The sequence below is a fragment of the Patella vulgata genome, chromosome 2, assembly GCF_932274485.2.
Source record: "Patella vulgata chromosome 2, xgPatVulg1.2, whole genome shotgun sequence".
Taxonomy (NCBI): Eukaryota; Metazoa; Mollusca; class Gastropoda; family Patellidae; genus Patella; species Patella vulgata.
This window is the reverse complement of record NC_065880.2, coordinates 85,301,403-85,319,774: the sequence shown is the minus strand read 5'-3', so window position 1 is coordinate 85,319,774 and position 18,372 is coordinate 85,301,403. Positions and strand designations below refer to the sequence as shown.

The following is an 18,372-nucleotide window of genomic DNA, read 5'->3' as shown; positions in this document are numbered from 1 at the left end:
TAACAGCACCACAATGCATATAGCTGGTATCGAGTCTAAACAAACATCTTTCGAGAAATGCGTCGACCAAATTTAAAATAGCCCACTTGGTCGTGTGCGCTGTATTAATTGTAGTTTGAAACATCGATTAGCCAGTTTAGTTTAAACAGAATAGAAAATTGTGCATCATGCATGTGGATGAATGAATAACAAGACATATCCTTTGCTGTGTTTTAAGTTACAAGCGAAACAATGTTTCTCAAGATGGAATTTGGACATTTGCTTTTAGTAGTAATTATGTGTATTTCCACAATGTGTTATACCAAAGAACTGAGGGTGAAACGAGACGCCAGGCCCAGAAGACAAAGATTAAATAACCAAAATGCGGTAAGTGTTCATTACATTTCATATTCGAACATCGTAAAATACGGTTCATTTTGTAGTAGTATGTACTTTCACGCTGGGAATATGTACACCGAATATAAAACGTAGATTTAAAATCATAATACTTATTCATTTGGTAATTTTCTTTAAAGTTGACGGGTCTCTAAAAATCTAAGATTAAATAACCAAAATGCGGTAAGTGTTCATTACATTTCATATTTGAACATCGTAAAATACGGTTCATTTTGTAGTAGTATGTACAATCACGCTGGGAATATGTACACCGAATATAATACATATAACGTAGATTTAAAATCATAATACTTATTCATTTGGTAATTTTCTTTAAAGTTGACGGGTCTCTAAAAATCTAATAGCATTAAATATTGAATTTTATCAAGATATTCAAGCTTACAATCCTACTTAAAAAGTCCTCCAGTACATTCCATAATGTTTGAGTGCAGTTTCTCCACAAAGCTGATTTTCTAATGCAATGATTATATATAATGCGCCCATACCACTTTTTCGTTCATAAAAACATCCTTTCACCAAAGTGTTTGTTTAAGATTTTGTTATTTTAAAAAGATATTGATTTAAAGGTTAAGGGCGACTGGGATAATTGGGAATTTTATATGATTTAGTTTTTAAACCCATTCTTTGCATTCATTACATGTTGTAATGAAAGTTCGTGATTTTCTGGCGTGGTTTCCCCTTGTTAGTGGTGCAGGATGGCGGGGGGGGGGGGGGCTGACAAGGAAGCTGTCTAGTCGTTCGGATGGGACGAAAAACCGAGCTCCCGTGTACACATTGAAGTGCACGTAAAAGACCCATTGGCAGTTTTAATTCGATATAAGATTAGGCCCTAGCGCAGTTATCCGGGCAAAATGTTCCTCATAGCGCACTGTATGATATATGTACGTCTTCCTTGGCCAAGTCGGAGCAGAACAGTTGGACGTTAAACCCCATTTCATTCTTGAAAACAAGAATCCGCGGTGGCTCAGTGATTAAGGCGTGGACTCACAAATCGGGAGGGCGTAGGCCGAGAAAGTTCATCGGGATTGTCCCGGGGGGTGGGGGGTCCCCTTTTCAGTGGTGTAGGGCCTGGTAATGGGAAAAAGTATAGGTGTTCGGATGGGACGAAAAATAGATCAGCTAAGTAAAGCAACCTTGCCAGTTGGAATTCGAAATAAGAGTAAGACGTAGCATGGCTGTCCGGGCAAAATGTCAGTCATGGTACACAGTATGGCGTACGCCCGTCTTCATATGCCCAGTCGGGAGGGGACAAAAGGATCTTAAACCCCCATGGCATTACAACGGATAGCGAGTGATAACCACACGCGCCTGTAACGTGGAAAATATTTCAAAAATAACATCAAACTTTGAAATAGTATAATGTCTAAAGTTTGTTTGTTACGTGCATGTTCGTAAGCGAGATTAATCAGATTATCAAATAACTGATTTGATTCCAATTTCTAACTCAGGGGCAAATAACTCGCCTGAAGCCGATTCTCTTTCAGTAGATATAATAATGCCAAAAGGTTGAGAAACGGGTTGGAATTAAATAATTGGGATCAAAATTCACTACTCTATATTCCGTCAAGTAGTGACAATACTCACTAACTTTCGTAGGTAGATGGTCGAGTCTACGATGACGTTTACAAATTGTCCACGTGACCCTCTTTATATCACGTGGACAATTTTGTACAGGCGCCTGTGGTGATAACGACATGTGCCTTTGAATATTACATGTTTATGGACCATCCACAACTCTGATCTGCTGGTTCTGCATTGAAACTAGGCGACTCCTTCCTGCAAATGAAAGAAATAAAAAATGTCCCTTGTGGATGATTTTACGATCCCAGAACGATTGATTTAATATCGCGAATTAAAAAAGAGAGTTTCTTCTATAATTATTCCAATAATTTCAGGTCGAGTATTGACAATATTTTGTCGGCATAACAGGGGCAATGTCTAGCAATGATTTTTTATTGAGTTCCTGGGCAAACAATCATCCCTGTCAGCTTTAAAACACAAATTGTACCACCGCACCGCCCCAAACTACAAACGGATGACAATGTACTGTTCGTACGTAACTAACGTACGAAAATTAAATGGTAGCTGGCTTTTTGTTCGCACGTATACAGTGAATGGCCATTTTGCTCAGTAATCCCAGCCAGAATTTGGCTATTTTTCTAAAATTGCGTTAAAGTTTTAAATTTTTGTTTAGAACTGAAATAAATTAACTTTTAGTCAACCCCCACGCTAAAAACATTAACAGGATTGATTGTGTATATCTGAAATAGACACGACCGAAGCACAAAATAGTGCCAATATGCCGACGTCAAATCTAGAGTTGTAGATGATGTTATTTTTGTGAAAAATCATTGGTAGAAGCGATAAGACGTTCTGTACGGATTATACAGTCCTAAAGGCTGCAAGAAGGCTATTGTTTACAATGTAACATTGTGTCTTGTAATGTTGATAATGATCATAATGATGGTGTTTACATTTGTTTGTTGATGTGACCTCATGACCTGTGACGTTTAGATAACGTCATATGAATATCATGGCTATTCACTGTGTCAGAGTCACTTCTCTGCAGGTGAGTCTGTCGTTCAGATTGTGTACTGTTATATGGAACGTGTGCGTTAAATGACATAATTATATAATGCCATTCAAACTGTAAAATAAATACGTATTGAGCAATTGAACGCAATTTCTAACATCTCGCTACAATGGCAGAGCTGATTTAATGAGCATTTGTTATGCAATGTAATATAGATAGTGCACCCACTCACGATTCCGGTGTAGTTAATTTCCTTAAAACATAATTTAGTGAATTTTATTGATTAAATGTGTTTTTTGATTTTTATTATTTAATTATTTATGAAATCTTAAACATGATTAATTTAAAGGAGATGGCCCATCTATTTCTACCGTCAGTTTCAATAGCCACTCAAATCAAATTTTAATTTCCACAAAGAATGCCATTAACCAATCTGATTAAAATACAGATCTGTATTTCGTTTCGTTTCGTTTTTTTTATACTTTCGATGGCCTACACTACATGAAGATCTGACCAGTTGTAGTGGAAGGTGGCACCTGGGGTCGTACGAGCGGATTTTGACCCTATGATGCCAGACATTGAATAAAGTGGTTTACCAACAGTTTCGTGCATCGAACGTCAAGAAGTCGCCGTAACAGATGGTTTCATTGGCTAATCCTTCACGCCACCAAGAACAAAGGTTATATAACAACTTCCGGATCCTAGTGTAGTACAGACAAATAAAATGAGAAATTTTGAACTATAAAAAACGAAACGAAATAGGATCTGTGTTTTAATCAGATTATTAACAGAATACATCGTCATTTTTCAGCTGGGATCTAGTAGCCTACTATCGGTGACGTCAATAACGCATTCTTAAATTAAACTTAGCGCTAGAATTATTCGAAAAGTTGACGATAGTCGTTCTGGTTATTGTATATCTTTGGTTAAGGTACCCTTGTTTTTACAACGCCCAGTATGGGTATATATTTAACGTAATATATTGTTCAAATTGTTTCAGAGATCCAGACAAGCCTTACAGAACATGTTCAGTAACGAAAATCTCGCAGCATTTACCCCACCCCCTCTTCTCCCGAGCGAAGTCGAATGTCAAGTTGGAGTTGAAGAGGTACGTGAAGGTTTTCACTATCCGGTCCAGGTCTCCCAATAAGGGTTTTAGTTGTCTGGCACGAATGAAATAGCACCAGGCATGTCTTTTAAAGATGCATTATTTTGCCTTATTACACTATTTTGCCTATACTGTATTTTTAGGACTTCGAATTTTGTCTAATGGTTTGGATTGTTCGTACTTGGTTTTATTTTATGTAATATTTATATAACGAGCTGGTCGTTCTTCCTTTTATAGTTTTAAAATACTTTATTCTGAGGGATATTATATTCTTTATTATCGTAGAAACGGTACTTGAAAATCGAATCTAAGCCTAGATTATTTACTATCGCGAGTGTTCTAAGTCATTTAAATCTCGGCGGCCATCCGATAGTCTAAAGAGTTGATTATAGGCTTGTCATGTGAATAAATGTTAAAATAAAATGTTTATATAACAATTGGCGCCAAAAATTAAACCTGCAATAAGTTTAAATTAAAAGGAGCCCTTTTATCTAAATCTATATAATGCATCTTTAAATTGGGAGTTCAAGGTTTCTTGTCCAAGGACCTCACACTTTAATACAGAGAGAGACAGAGACAGAGAGAGGTCATTTCGGAACTAACATATGTTTCAATAATATTTCAATAATTCGCTTGCGCGTAGGAGTCTTTAGCAGTGGGAGGACCCGCCCGGTGAAAACCCACGAGGTTGGACAGGCGACCTTACTACTGGGGAATCGAAAGCGCTAACCATTCGGCCATCCACCCCGCTCCCAACGGATGCTATAACAACCTTCGATAGTTAATTATATTTACGGTTGTTGCACGCACGTATCTATTTCCTTATGAATGAACGAAGGCTTGATCTCGCTTTAACTCCGTACATCTTATCAAGCCCTTCACGTAATACCCCGCATATTTCGGCACTAAATTTGATTGGTTACTGGCCTGGATTGAGAGCCCGACCATGGCGAATACCAAGTCTCGCGCTTTCCAGCTAAAATGTCTGCCTGTGATAATCGAGTTGCAAAGGTCAAGGTTCATTCAATGTAAAGGTTTCCGTGGTGGTCGCCATGTTTGAGTTGAGTGTGTTTGTCTCACAACCTCACGTGTTTGTGGTAAAGGGAGATAACGTAGCCATTAAGTCCGGGAATTGCAGACCAGACTACCAACGTGTAGATGTTGTAAGACTCTCGGTCGTTGCTTCTGGACCACGCCTTTCCCTTTGCTATACCAACGAATCACCCATTCTTCCATTCTTTTCCCTTTTCAGACAGTGTTCCACGATGGTAGATGCATAAGCCTTGGAAATTCCCAAAGACATGCATGTCAAGGTGGGCGACATCTAGAGCTATACAATAACGAGTGTGTCCGGCAGTCAGGTAGCCAGAGGACCGGGCGTAGAACCAACCCAAACAACCGAGGACGACAGGGTACAAGCAGAAGTAATAGACAGAGGAGAAGAAATGGCGGTCAGGGAACTAGAAAATGATTGCTCATTATTCCGCCCAACTCACAAGCCCCGACACGTTACTTGGTTTTAGAAATGCCTGTCAATGTAATCAGATTGCTACTGTAGCTATTATTACATGTGTATAATACGTGGCCATACACCACCATCAAAATGTAGATTTACGGTGACACGACGACGGACAGTAGCCAAAATTACTCCAGCCACATGAAGCGCCACCCTGTGAAATTTAAACAGAGTGATCTCCCGTTCACTGTAAAGTCCATTTATTACTGTTACATAAATGTCGCTTTTGTAATTCCAGTACTCAAAACAAAGGGAAATAATTTCAAATATCATAGTTAAATGCCCCAGTTAAATTATCAATAACACTAACAGTTAATGACATCTAACAATTAACTGAAAATATTCTTGATCTGACCGAACTTTGGCTCAAAACAAAGTGAAATAATTTCAAATATCGTAGTTCAGAGCCCTAGTTAACTCAAGATTTTCTCGATCTGACTACTTAGGCTAAACCTGGTTTGTGTGTATGACTCTATCAACAAATTGTGAAACATATATATGAACTAAATAATAAATTAAGTGTCATCTATAGTTTGTTTACTCTGTGAGTCTAAAGCGCGGATCCGGAATATTTTGAAATGGAGAAGCAGGGGGTGGGGCCCAACTGAAAAGGTGCGCATATTCTGAATTCTGACCCCTTCCCTCATAAGCCTTAACACTATCCTCGGAGAGGGGGACTTTAAGTGTTACACTATTTTAGTGATAACAGAGATCAGTTTCGTAAATATATGGTTTATTTAAATCAGAACAGAACATCAAACAGCTACAGAATTACAACACGAACATATATTAAACAGAAACTAATCTACGGCAAGAACATATCAAGACGGTAATAACTATATTAAATCCAGCATTCCGCCCCTCTGCCAAGGCAGCGACTTAACCCGGGTGAGTCCATGCACTCGTCCAAGCCTCTCTTCTCCCCGCTCTGTCTCTCTGTCAGTAAACTCCTGATTATATAGCGCCGGAGAATAGATAAGACCCATGATCATACATGCAATTGTCTCTTTATCACGTCATGGTATGCTTACTCACCTGTTCATATTCCTTCAAAATCATGTGGAGCTTGTACACATATCATATGTAGTTTGTAAATGACATATGGGATTAATTCGATCATAGCCAGTTCGTGCCTTTACAGAAGTTTATACAGAGTTGAAACGTCAATATCATATATTATCAAACACTAGCTGAGGTCATAAAGTTCCAAGCACCTAAATGATCGTTTAATTTGATGAAAGTTATAGAGTACTTTGTTACATAAGTTAATATATAGTATATATGTGTCGAAAAGGTCTATTAAATTTAAAATGTTTTGGCGCTCAAGAAATGGACATTTATTATTATTATTATTATAAACAGTTTGTCGCGGAATAGCATCACTATGATAGAATCTGCGTGTGTATTAAATATTAGAATAACACCGTGGCAACCAATCATACGCCCACAACAGTGAGGTCGTCCGCTTAGTCCGTGAAGACTGTCACAGTGCGAATCATCCTTATGTGCATATAAAAAAAACCTAAAATGACAATGTGAATGTGCTGGAAACTTAAACAGCATGGTAAATAGTTGAAAACTAGAATGAAATTAATATAATAATCACATTGTTATTCTATTTTTTCACAATATGAGAGAGAGAGAGAGAGAGGGGTGACACAAACTAGGTCATTTCGGAACTAACACATGGTTAAATTATATGTCAATCGTTTCCCTTCTCGTATAGGTCTTTAGCGGTGGGAGGAAACCGAAGGCCTCGGAGAATACCCACGAGGTTGGACTTGCGACACTACGTCTTGTCATGTACATCCGGAAAATCGAAACCCCGCTAGCTGATTAATGACATACCTTATGATACAACTCTTACGTCTTAAGATACAAGCCGCACGTGGTTTTTTTTTGTTTTCTTTAAATGTTTATTCATGAAATATAATACATTGCATTTATATACATATTCTAGGATATGAATGGTACAATAATTAAGATAAGTTAAAAGCAGTCTTTAAGTTTTCTGTACATAATTTAAAAAAAAATTATTTGGAATTCAGACGTGTAGTAAGGTTTCTAACAAAGTAATAAAGGAACTATTTAAAATTTTCAAATCGACTATAAGTGTTCGGGGGGGGGGGGGGACCTATTCTCGAAGGGCGAAAGGCTTGAAAGTTTCGAGATAAATAGGTATTCCGAAAAGTACACGATTATTATTTAATTCTGATTATCTCCCTTTTCTAATAGGCTATTTTAAACAAGAACATGTTTAGTAGATATCAGTTGGTTACACATTCACAAGTTAACAGTTATTGTGCCGTCTAATTCACACCTTATATATATAGAGATGTTTTAATGAAAGTTGGAGTAAAATTTAGCCGATTGTTCTCACAATATTTACTTAACAATATATAAAGTGTGTTTAAACACATTTTTGAACAGTTTAATTCTTCGGCCATCCAACCCCGCCAAAATATTAGGATTTCAGCTTAAAATGCTCGTCAAAACAATCCACATTCTGCACACACACAGATCTGTCATACACACAAAGACTAATTAGACTTTTTCAATTTTATTAAATGGAAGCAGAATAAAATACTATACAAAATTCTCGAACTATACTCAGTGTTTTCGACTAAAATAGTCGATTTAGGACATTAAATGGAAGCAGAATAAAAACTCTACAAAATTCTCGAAGTATACTTTGTGTTTTCGACTAAATTCGTCGATTTAGGACTTGAAATTTTTAATTTTATTAAATGGAAGCAGAATAAAAACTTTACAAAATTATCGAAGTATACTTAGTGTTTTCGACTAAAATCGTATGCATGGTATATAGGACTTAAAAATGTCGACCAGCTAGCCTAGTATCAGGGTCCGTATTCAAAGGTTTTCTTAAAGTTAAGTAAAAATACTTAATTTTTCCACTTAACCAAGTGTCTTACCTTAAATCGGTATTCAAATGTTCTATTTTACATACACTTAGCTATGTGAAAAACTTAACTGCACCCTTAAAATATGGAATATCAACATTAGCCAAAAAACATGAATGTTTAACTTATGGAATAACCTCCACTGCCAAAAATCACGAATTACTCACGGCGCACCGAAGTAATGCCCCCTTAAGAGCACCACTATACTCTATTATAAACCTGATCTTTGGGGTATATTCTATGCCCGGAATAACTTGCGGTCTGAAAGTCGGGGGCGGCTTTGGATATATACAGGGAACTTTGGGGTTATTCTTCTGAAAGGTTTTTTTCCTCATAAGAAAACATGATATAAGTTTTTTCTTACAGGAATTCTGGAATATTCTCATCTTCCGTACCTGTAAACATAGACGGTTTATAAGCAAGATAAAGTCCTCGACTTCGGTTATGCTGGGGATGAAAGACTTCAAAAAACTCGACAGAAAAACCTCTGCCTGGCGACCTCGGTTTTTTCTATTTCTCGGGTTATTTTCTTCAGTCGTTTCTTGTCCCAACATAACCGCAGTTTCGTGCTTTATCCTACACTTAAAATCTTAGTAGTCATTACCAGGAAAATGTTTGTCTAAATATTATTGTAACGCACGAAAATAGTATGACTATAATTTATGATAAATTATAATGGTACGCATCCGTTACCGGAACAGCTGTAAGCCATATTCAAGTCTTTCTAGACATTTTTCACTCCGCCATTGCATTAAGAGAGGCTATAAATGTCCCACCCACACATTTTTATTAATGTTTTTAGAGATTTAACTGCATCGGTGTCGGGGCCTAAAATAACGTGCCTTGGAGCACTAACGTGCCTCGAAATGAAAAATCCGTGCTTCGAAAATAAGAAAACCGTGCTCTGAAAAATGGTGTAGTGCTCTAAAAATGTGTAGTCAGCGATGCCTCCTGGCCCCTAATTGGGTGTTTCTTCTTGTGTTCATGTGGTGTGGTCAGTTGCACAGATCAGATCAGATCACCTGGCGCTCACTCGCGACTACCTCTGATGAGACGAGTGAGCGCCAGCCGCATCAGCCTACTAGTCAGGTTTTTCAGTAGGCTCGGTATTCAGTCCACTCCGCTGCGACCTTGACCGTCATTTCACTTTCACTTTGAAAAAGTTTGTTTATGACTTATTTTCACGTATTTTCGGTGTTACCTAAGATTTTAAGTATTGAAATATGGATGGGGAACCGGAGCTCGATCCGCCGCCGCCTAAAAAGCAATGTAGGCAAGCGACATTGGGGTTTTTCCTGAAAAAAACTCCCGTCCAGGCATACCTGAACATTCGCATCAATATGCCCTCGTTGTTTGAATTTGATGTTCGGCCAGCAGCCCATGACTCGATGAAGAAAGTAGAACGGAGAGACAAACCGGCACCCAAGGCTCTTGAGCAGGCATGGTTCAAAGGAGTTTTTCCGGGGGCCAAATAGAAATACTTCGCCTATGTCACCCTATGTTCCATAAAATCTCGACCTGGCTCCACATTCACTCCCTAAAGAAACTTTATAAGACAATATTCAGATTTGTATTTTGTACCCTTGTTAATGATAGGATTCATATCATGGGATTTGAGTTTGGATGTAAGAATGGTAGAAATTGAATTACAGTTCTGTATTATCGTAACGAAAGTGGTGTGTTGTCTTCCTAGTGCTGAGTTTTCATGCGAAAAAAGCTGCTCTCGACAAAATAAATTCCTATGTAAACTGCACCAGAATAGTCCACAGATGCCCGTTTCAAGCTCTCAATTTTCAAAATAGATGATCTCTACACAGATAATCCCATAGGGCTCTTATAATTGCCTGGTAACCACTAGACCCCCCCCCCCCCAAAAAAAAAATGTACAGTAAGCCGAACAACATATAGATATCGATAAAACACATTATAACAATTTGATTGTTTAAGAAGAGTCACCAGCGGCTGCCAGGCAGGATACGTCCACATGTTGCAAGGGGTGGATAGAGAACAAGCTAAAACAAAATGATTTTTCATGCAATCCAGGGCCATAATGCAGAAAGTGACGATCCGATATGCGCGAATATCGACAGGAACCAAGATCTTTGGGTTATAAAGATATATGTCAAGTTTCATCAAAATCGGATCAAAATTTTAAACGATGCCTGTAGACAGTTAGTAACCTTATTTGAAATTTGTAAATGTAAGGCGCTTGGTATCTTACTTACGCGAAAGTATTTTTGAAATATATGGATTACTGTTATATTTAAAATAATGAAGTTAGGGAATTTAGTCCCTATTATAAGAGATCTTTTTACAGATGATACGAAATAGAAGATCTCTAAAGGGACAATTCCATAAGGTTCATTTGATTGACGAGTCACCACTAGACACCCCCACCTTCCTACACCACTGACCAGGAGGAACCACGCCGGGAAATTCCGTTGAACTTTCTCGGCCAATACTGGAACCGAGCACGTGACCTCCAGGTTAGCGAGCCAAAGTCTTACGGAGACCACCGACTGACCTTCACGTTAGAATGTAAACTTGAACTGGTCCAAGAGAAAAACACCCTTCTTTTCCCACTAGCAGCTTAGACTACCGTGTTCTGTATGCCAATTTTACACGCGAAGTTTGAGTTCGGATATTACATGTCTATATGTTCTACGTTCGAACAAGTGCCATATTGACTGAACTCATCCGTGACAATTTTCCTTTCAACCAGGCGTAACCTTCATGCCGCAGCTGTTCCTTATAAAGATCATACCAAAGAATGGTGTGACCTGCGGTCTTATCCTTTCCTTCACCTTATTTATTACCCTGTTCACTAATCAGATGGTCCGGGGTTCGATCCACGAGCAACATTTCCCCCGTTTGCATTTAACCCGACTTTGGAACAAAAGTAACAGGTCAAACAACATTCAAGTCCATTGTATTTCTATCAGTTTATATCATAGCTTATTGATGGGTAGATCTATCAAATAAGGCCAACTCAAGGTTCGTCAAGGTTACTGAGATGTCAACAAGGTTAGGGCACGTTATTTCTGGTGATATTGTAGTTTAGGGTAAGCGTTAGGGCTAGGTCCAGGGTTAGGATTAGCGCCAGCCCTGTTTACATCTAGTGTCCTTTGACCAAGCTTGAAGTAATCTAACCCTTGTTGACGGGTGAATGGACGCTTTATTTTCATATTAGTTTTATAGTCCGCCTTGTACACAATGGCCACTGGTATTAGTCTGAAGTATATACAGGATAAACTTATTTGTAGAGTTTTCAGATTAGCCAAGATTGCACACCTCATATCGTCGAAAACATTACAATTATGACATAATAAAGTTCACACCGAAGCAAAGCAGTAGCTAAATACTTACTTAAAAATAAAGACGGCAAAGACAATAGAGATTAGCAATGCTCCAGTACACATTATATACAGAATAATCCGATCAAATGCTCTGGAGACGTCCTGCCAGCTAATGATTTCCTTATCTGTACTTTCATCAACTAGATGATCATTCTTATTTTTGATACCCCGTCGTTCCGTCTTGCCCAACCAATGGTAAACTCCTTCCCCAGGCACCGATCCCGAACGGTGATAAAGGCACACGACGCTAACAGAAGCCACAACAGATACAACCTTCAAACACAACATTGTGCAGACGTAGACGCCTAAAATACTAATGTTTTCTGAAACTTCTGGTAACAATTCTGATAGCGCAGAAAGTGTGACAGAATAGGCCAGGAGAATAGAAACCGATACAGAAATCTTTTCCCCAGATTCAGCCGGAACTAGGAAAACAACAGGATTCAAAACCACTAACAGACAGATTGGTAAAATGGTGGTCAGTACGTAAAATAATGGATATCTTGATAAAGAAATCTGGAGTATTAACTTTTGGGCCTGGGAATCAGCAATGAATTCTTCACTAGTCGAAAAATGTTCCAGATTCCATGTACCACTTGCTTCAACCACACTCCTATTTGTGATCTCTTTTTTTGACAGCTTCACCTCCGACACTATGCTTGTCCAATGTGCCAAACTGATGAAACAAGTCTGTGTGTCGAACGGGAATTTTCCTAGGTTCATCTTACAGCGTGTTTCGGTTGTTCTGCCAATGTACCAACTTACGGTACCGTTGTTGTAAACACAGAGTTTGTCATCTCCAGGTGTTAATATGCCGGATTGTATAGACAGACTGTTAGAAAAGTATAAATCTGGAACCCATACCCTTTTAGCTGGGATTACAATACGATCGATCCTATCATAATCTGTCTTATTCCATACCAAAAAATCGTCTTCCCAAGTTAACTGTATCCAAATTGACGCTACTAATGTCTGCGAATATGATTCAAGTTTCTCGATAAACTCTAAGATGAATACAATGTCAACATTCACAGGAGATGATGGGTTTATTATGGGTCTCACATCAGGATTGTAGTTGGCAAATAATTTCTTGTGCAACATATTTAGATCGGTACCGGAGCAAGATGAAAATCCTATGAAACACAATATTAACAAAGTTAGTAACATGTCTACAAGAAAATGGACATGCGTCTGTTCTAATAAACTGATGCACACTGCTTTGTAATTTTCTGAATTTTCCATTGGTTTTATGATTTAAGTATTGATTTATTAATAGCCATTATATACTAAACAAAGTAAACACCACCCGAATGGATCAACACAGTAATATCTGTATAAATATAAATCAGGAGAATTGATTAAATAATTCAATGTAATATTGTTTAACTACACATTAGTTTGATGCAGATTTCGAGTTCTAAATACATAAAACACCTTCTGATCTAATTGTGTCGGACTGAAAACTGAAGCCAGATTGATGAATTTAGGATACAATAGCCGACGTAAGCCATATCGACAAATAGAATGAAAACCTTGTTAATGCTATATAAGCTACAGTTTTTAACTGATTGGTTTGTGAACGCAATAGAGGTTACAGTACTGGAGAGGACGAACCCTGTCGATTGTTAGTATCCCCGCCCTGTTTTCTAAAAACCTTGTGTGAAGCATTGTGAACATGAGAGGACGAGCCTTTCAATTTTTAGCGTTATGCCCCGTTCTTTTTGAATAAATGCTTAACGATTAACACTTGACACGGACTAGGCCACTTCGGGACTAACATATGGTTCAATTTTATTTCAATAATCCATAGTCCGTCTTTAGCACAATAGACACTGGAATAAATTAAATGAGAAATCTCTCTGTAGAATGTTCAGATTAACCAAGATTACACACGTCCTACCATCAAAAACATTACAATTGTGACATAAATAATATGCATACCGAGGCAAAAGCAGTAACTAAATACTTACTTAAAAAAAAAGACGGCACAGACAATAGAGATTAGCAATGCACCAGCACACATTAGATAGAACATAATCCGATCAAATGCTCTGGACAGCCCTGCCAGCTAATGATTTCCGCATTTCTAATTTCATCAACTAGATGATTCCGCCTTGCCCAACCAATGGTAGACCCCTTCTCTAGGCACCGATTCAAAACGGTGAAAAAGCGACACGGCTCCAACAGAAGCAACAACAGACAAAACCTTCAAACACAACATACTAATATTTTCTGAAACTTCTGGTAACAATTCTGATAGCACAGAATGAATGACAGAATAGGCCAGGAGAATGGAAACTGGTACAGAAATCTTTTCTCCCGATTCAGCCGGAACTAGGAAAACAACAGGATGCAAAACCGCTAAAAGACAGATGGGTAAAATAATGGGCAGTACGTAAAATAATGGATATCTTGAACTGGAGTATCAACTGTTGTTATTCGTGAATTATTCACTGGTCAAAAGATGATCTAGGTGCCAGGTACCACTTGCTTCCATCAGACTTGGAAAATCCTTTTTTGAAAGGCCCTCCGTCCTGCACCACTGACAAGGGGAAACCACACCGAAAAAATCCGAGGACGTAACCAAATGTATTATCCTATCTATTTACTTGAGCATATATTACTGTTCTTATAAAAGTTGGGTTGGATGACCGAATGGTAAGCACGTGTTTGCCTGTATCATAAAGTCTGGCATTGAGTCAACTGGCGTGGTTTCGTTTCCACGGCTGTACGTGACAAGGAGTAGGGTCGCCTGTCCAACCTAGTGGGTTTTCTCCGGGTCCTCCGACTACTAAAGACCCCTACACGGAAGCGAATTATTAAAATAAAATTGAACCATGTGTTAGTCCCGAGTAGACGTTAAACCGCATTTCTCTCTGTCTCTCTGAATCATATATTAATAATTTGTCTTGGGTGGTTTCGTTTTGCAAAATTGACTCTATATTAGACCACGATGGCCATGTTAAAAATTGCTGCCCACATTGTGTAATGTTGCAGCTAATTGCCACAACTATTGACAACCTTTTATGGTCAAGGGCAATATCTATGTAAAGACAAATTCCGGAAAGCTCAAAATTGAGAAGCATCTTCTTCAAATGGTCTCTATGCTTTGTTATAACCCAAGACTCTAGTCTAGTGCCATTGGCTTAAGTTTACATTTTAAGTGACATTCTCGTATCAAATTTGTGCGCCTCTCTTTAGTTTTACCAATTTGTTAATGTCGATATTTGAAATTTCGCTTACCTGTTCCATATTCTACTAAGAATCAAACGAATGATAGATCCAACAAGTATGAGTAACAAAGATGGAGTATCTACGGACGAACGGAATGGTGCATTAACGATATACGTCCACAGCAAATTATGAAGATGTGTGCCTGTCAAGAACGGAGCCAATTAGGGTCGCCAAAAATATTAATATATGGATATATTGCAATATGTCCCTTGGCAACAAATTCGTATCGATACAGTTTTGATGTATCGATATATTCCTACGTCAGCTTATCTGTTAATTTAGGTGTAAACTATTTGCTGATTTAAAGTCGGCTACAAGATCACCTGAACTGCCCCCCTCCACACACACACCTCCAATATACGCAATACAATAGGATGATTACAGAGATGAATTTGGGGGTTAACGTCCTACTGTTCTACTCCTATACTGGGCAAATGAAGACGGGCATTCGCCAGCGGCACTATGCACCTACTCATATATCTAATTCGAATTGACACGGGACCTCGGTTTTTCGTAACATCCGAACTACTAGACAGCTGTCGTTGTTAGGCCCTCTTGTCCTGCACCACTGACAAGGGGAAACCACGTCGGAAAATCCCGATGAACTTTCTCGGCCAATGCAGGGATCCAACACGCGACCTCCAGGCTAGCGAGCCAGCGTCTTACCCGCCCGGATGATTACAGTAATATTTGCTCAAATTATTATGTCTGAAATAAGCCAATCACGATGTACGTTTGCTCTAAAAATGAGAGAAAAACTGCCTAACCCCAAACAATAACAACGAATTCTGTGTTGTTGTCACGGGACATAACAGTCATAAACAACAAGATAGTGAACGTTACGTTACTATTTTGAAGTGAAAACATACTTATTTAATGGAGAGAACAATTTTTGTTTGCTTTGGATATATTCTTCAACACTAATACAAGACTTTATGATGTAGAAAGTTATTTGTTGTTTCTACGTTGTTGTGCAAAACATTTCAATCACGAAATAAAAAAAAATGGCTGGGATTGTTAGATTTGTTATTGTTTTGGGGTAAGGCAGTTTTGTTCTCTTATTTTTAGTACAAAAGTACATCGTCTAATTAGTAAAATATGATGTACCTGATTAGACATAATAATTGTGTAACAATAATATTTTCGTGCCCCCCCCCCCCAAAAAAAAAAAAAACATCAATCAGACGAGTGTGTAATTGGTAGTTGAAATATAGCTAGCCGGATGTGGAAACTGTGCTTGACAAGGAATATACTGGGTGTGACATTCTTTCGTTAAGTTACTAGAGTTTTACGTCCACTTCCACCAAGGGTAACATCATAGACAAGTGTTTCCTGAGAAACGTACTAGAGGAAGCCATTGGAGATAAGCTTGATTCAGTTTGATTTGAGTAAGATATTGTGTCTATGCAGGGAAATGCCCAAGGTAAATCTCATCGAAAGTCCGGGGAGGTATGGGCGTGGCCTGTCTCTATTCTTACACGTCGTAATCAGTAGCCATGTTTGTTCTACAAATTGGAAACAAGTTAGGCAATTGTTTAGGACGTTAATTTGTATTATTTTATTATTTCTGTATTTTTGTAATCGGGGTTTAAGACTTCAATCTCGATTCACGCATTTGGCAAAAGGAACCCACCGGCTGACGTGCAATAAACCTCTATTTCACCCTTGACCTTCTTTTCAGTCAGGTTCATGGGTTTAAACTTCAGCGTCCTTACCCTTTCTTTCACCTTCAGCTTTGTAATTAACCTGCTCACTAACCAGACGGTCCGGGTTCGATCTCGGTACTAACCGACAAAAGTCCCTAACCATTCAGTTAATTTGCGTCATGTTAATATTTCCACTTTTCTCCATACCTCGTCCAAGGGGTCAAATGATGTTAAAAGTGGAAAGCATTTAAGCAAAGATTACACCATTCGTAACATCGAAACCATTACAAATGTTTCAAAATTTTACATCGTAGCAAAGAAAGTAGTTTTATAAAACTTTGCTGGATTTCAAATACTTATTTAAAAAATAAAGCTAGCACATACAATAGAGATTAGCAATGCTAAAACACACATTATAAAAAACATAATCCGATCAAATGCTCTAGACACGTCCTGCCAGCTAATGATTTCCTTATCTGTATTTTCATCAACTAGATGATGATTCTTATTTTTGATACCCCGTCTTCCGGTCTTGCCCAACCAATGGTAAACTCCTTCTCCGGGCACCGACCCCGAACGGTGATAAAGTGACACGGCTACAACAGAAGCCACAACAGATACAACCTTCAAACACAACATTGTGCAGATGTAGACGCCTAAAATACTGATGTTGTCTGAAACTTCTGGTAACAATTCTGATAGCGCAGAAAGTGTGACAGAATAGGCCAGGAGAATGGAAACAGGTAGTGAAATCTTTTCTCCAGATTCAGCCGGAACTAGGAAAACAACAGGATTCAAAACCGCTAACAGACAGATGGGCAAAATGATGGTCAGTACATAAAACAATGAATTTCTTGATAAAGAAAACTGGAGTATTATCTGTTGGGCCTGGTAATCAACGATGAATTCTTCACTAGTCAAAAGATGCACCAAGTTCCATGTACCACTTGCTGTAACCAGTCCGTGTACCTTTTCGTTATTTGAAAGCTTCACCTCTGACACTGTGCTTGTCCAATGTGCCAAATCAATGGAACAAGTCTGTGTATCGAACGGGAATTTTCCAAGATTCATCTTACAGCTTGTTTCGGTTGTTCGTCCAATGTACCAATTTACTGTACCGTTGTTGTAAACAGAGAGTTTGTTGTAATCTTCAGGTGTTAAGATGGCGGATTGTAGAGACACACTGTTAGAAAAGTATAAATCTGGAAACCACACCCTTTTAGCTGGGATTACAATACGATCGATATCGTCATAATCAGTCTTATTCCATACCAAAAATTTGTCTTCCCATGTTAACACGATCCAAATCGACGCTACCAATGTCTGCGAAGATGATTCAAGTTTCCGGATAGAATCCAAGACAAATAAAATGTCAACATTCACAGCAGCTGATGGGTTTGTTATGGGTCTCACATCCGGATTGTAGTTCTCAAATAATTTCTTGTGCAATCTGTTTATAACACTACAGGAGCAAGATGAAAATCCTATGACACACAATATTAACAAAGTTAGCAACATGTCTGCAAGAGAATGGACATACGTCTGTTCTAACAAACTGATGCACACTGCCTTGTAACTGACTGGATTATTCCCTGGTTTTATGATTTAGGTATTGATTTATTAATAGCCATTATATAATGAACAAGGTAAACACTATGCCGA

General features: G+C 38.3%; 1 long non-coding RNA gene across 1 annotated transcript; it reads left to right on the top strand.

Annotated features, from left to right (window-relative positions):
• On the top strand, positions 1-6,084 carry LOC126812164 (uncharacterized). The gene is made up of 3 exons (XR_007675825.2): positions 1-366; positions 3,930-4,037; positions 5,290-6,084. It is a non-coding gene; the product is annotated as an uncharacterized LOC126812164 (long non-coding RNA).
• Positions 6,085-18,372: the final 12,288 nt, after the last annotated feature.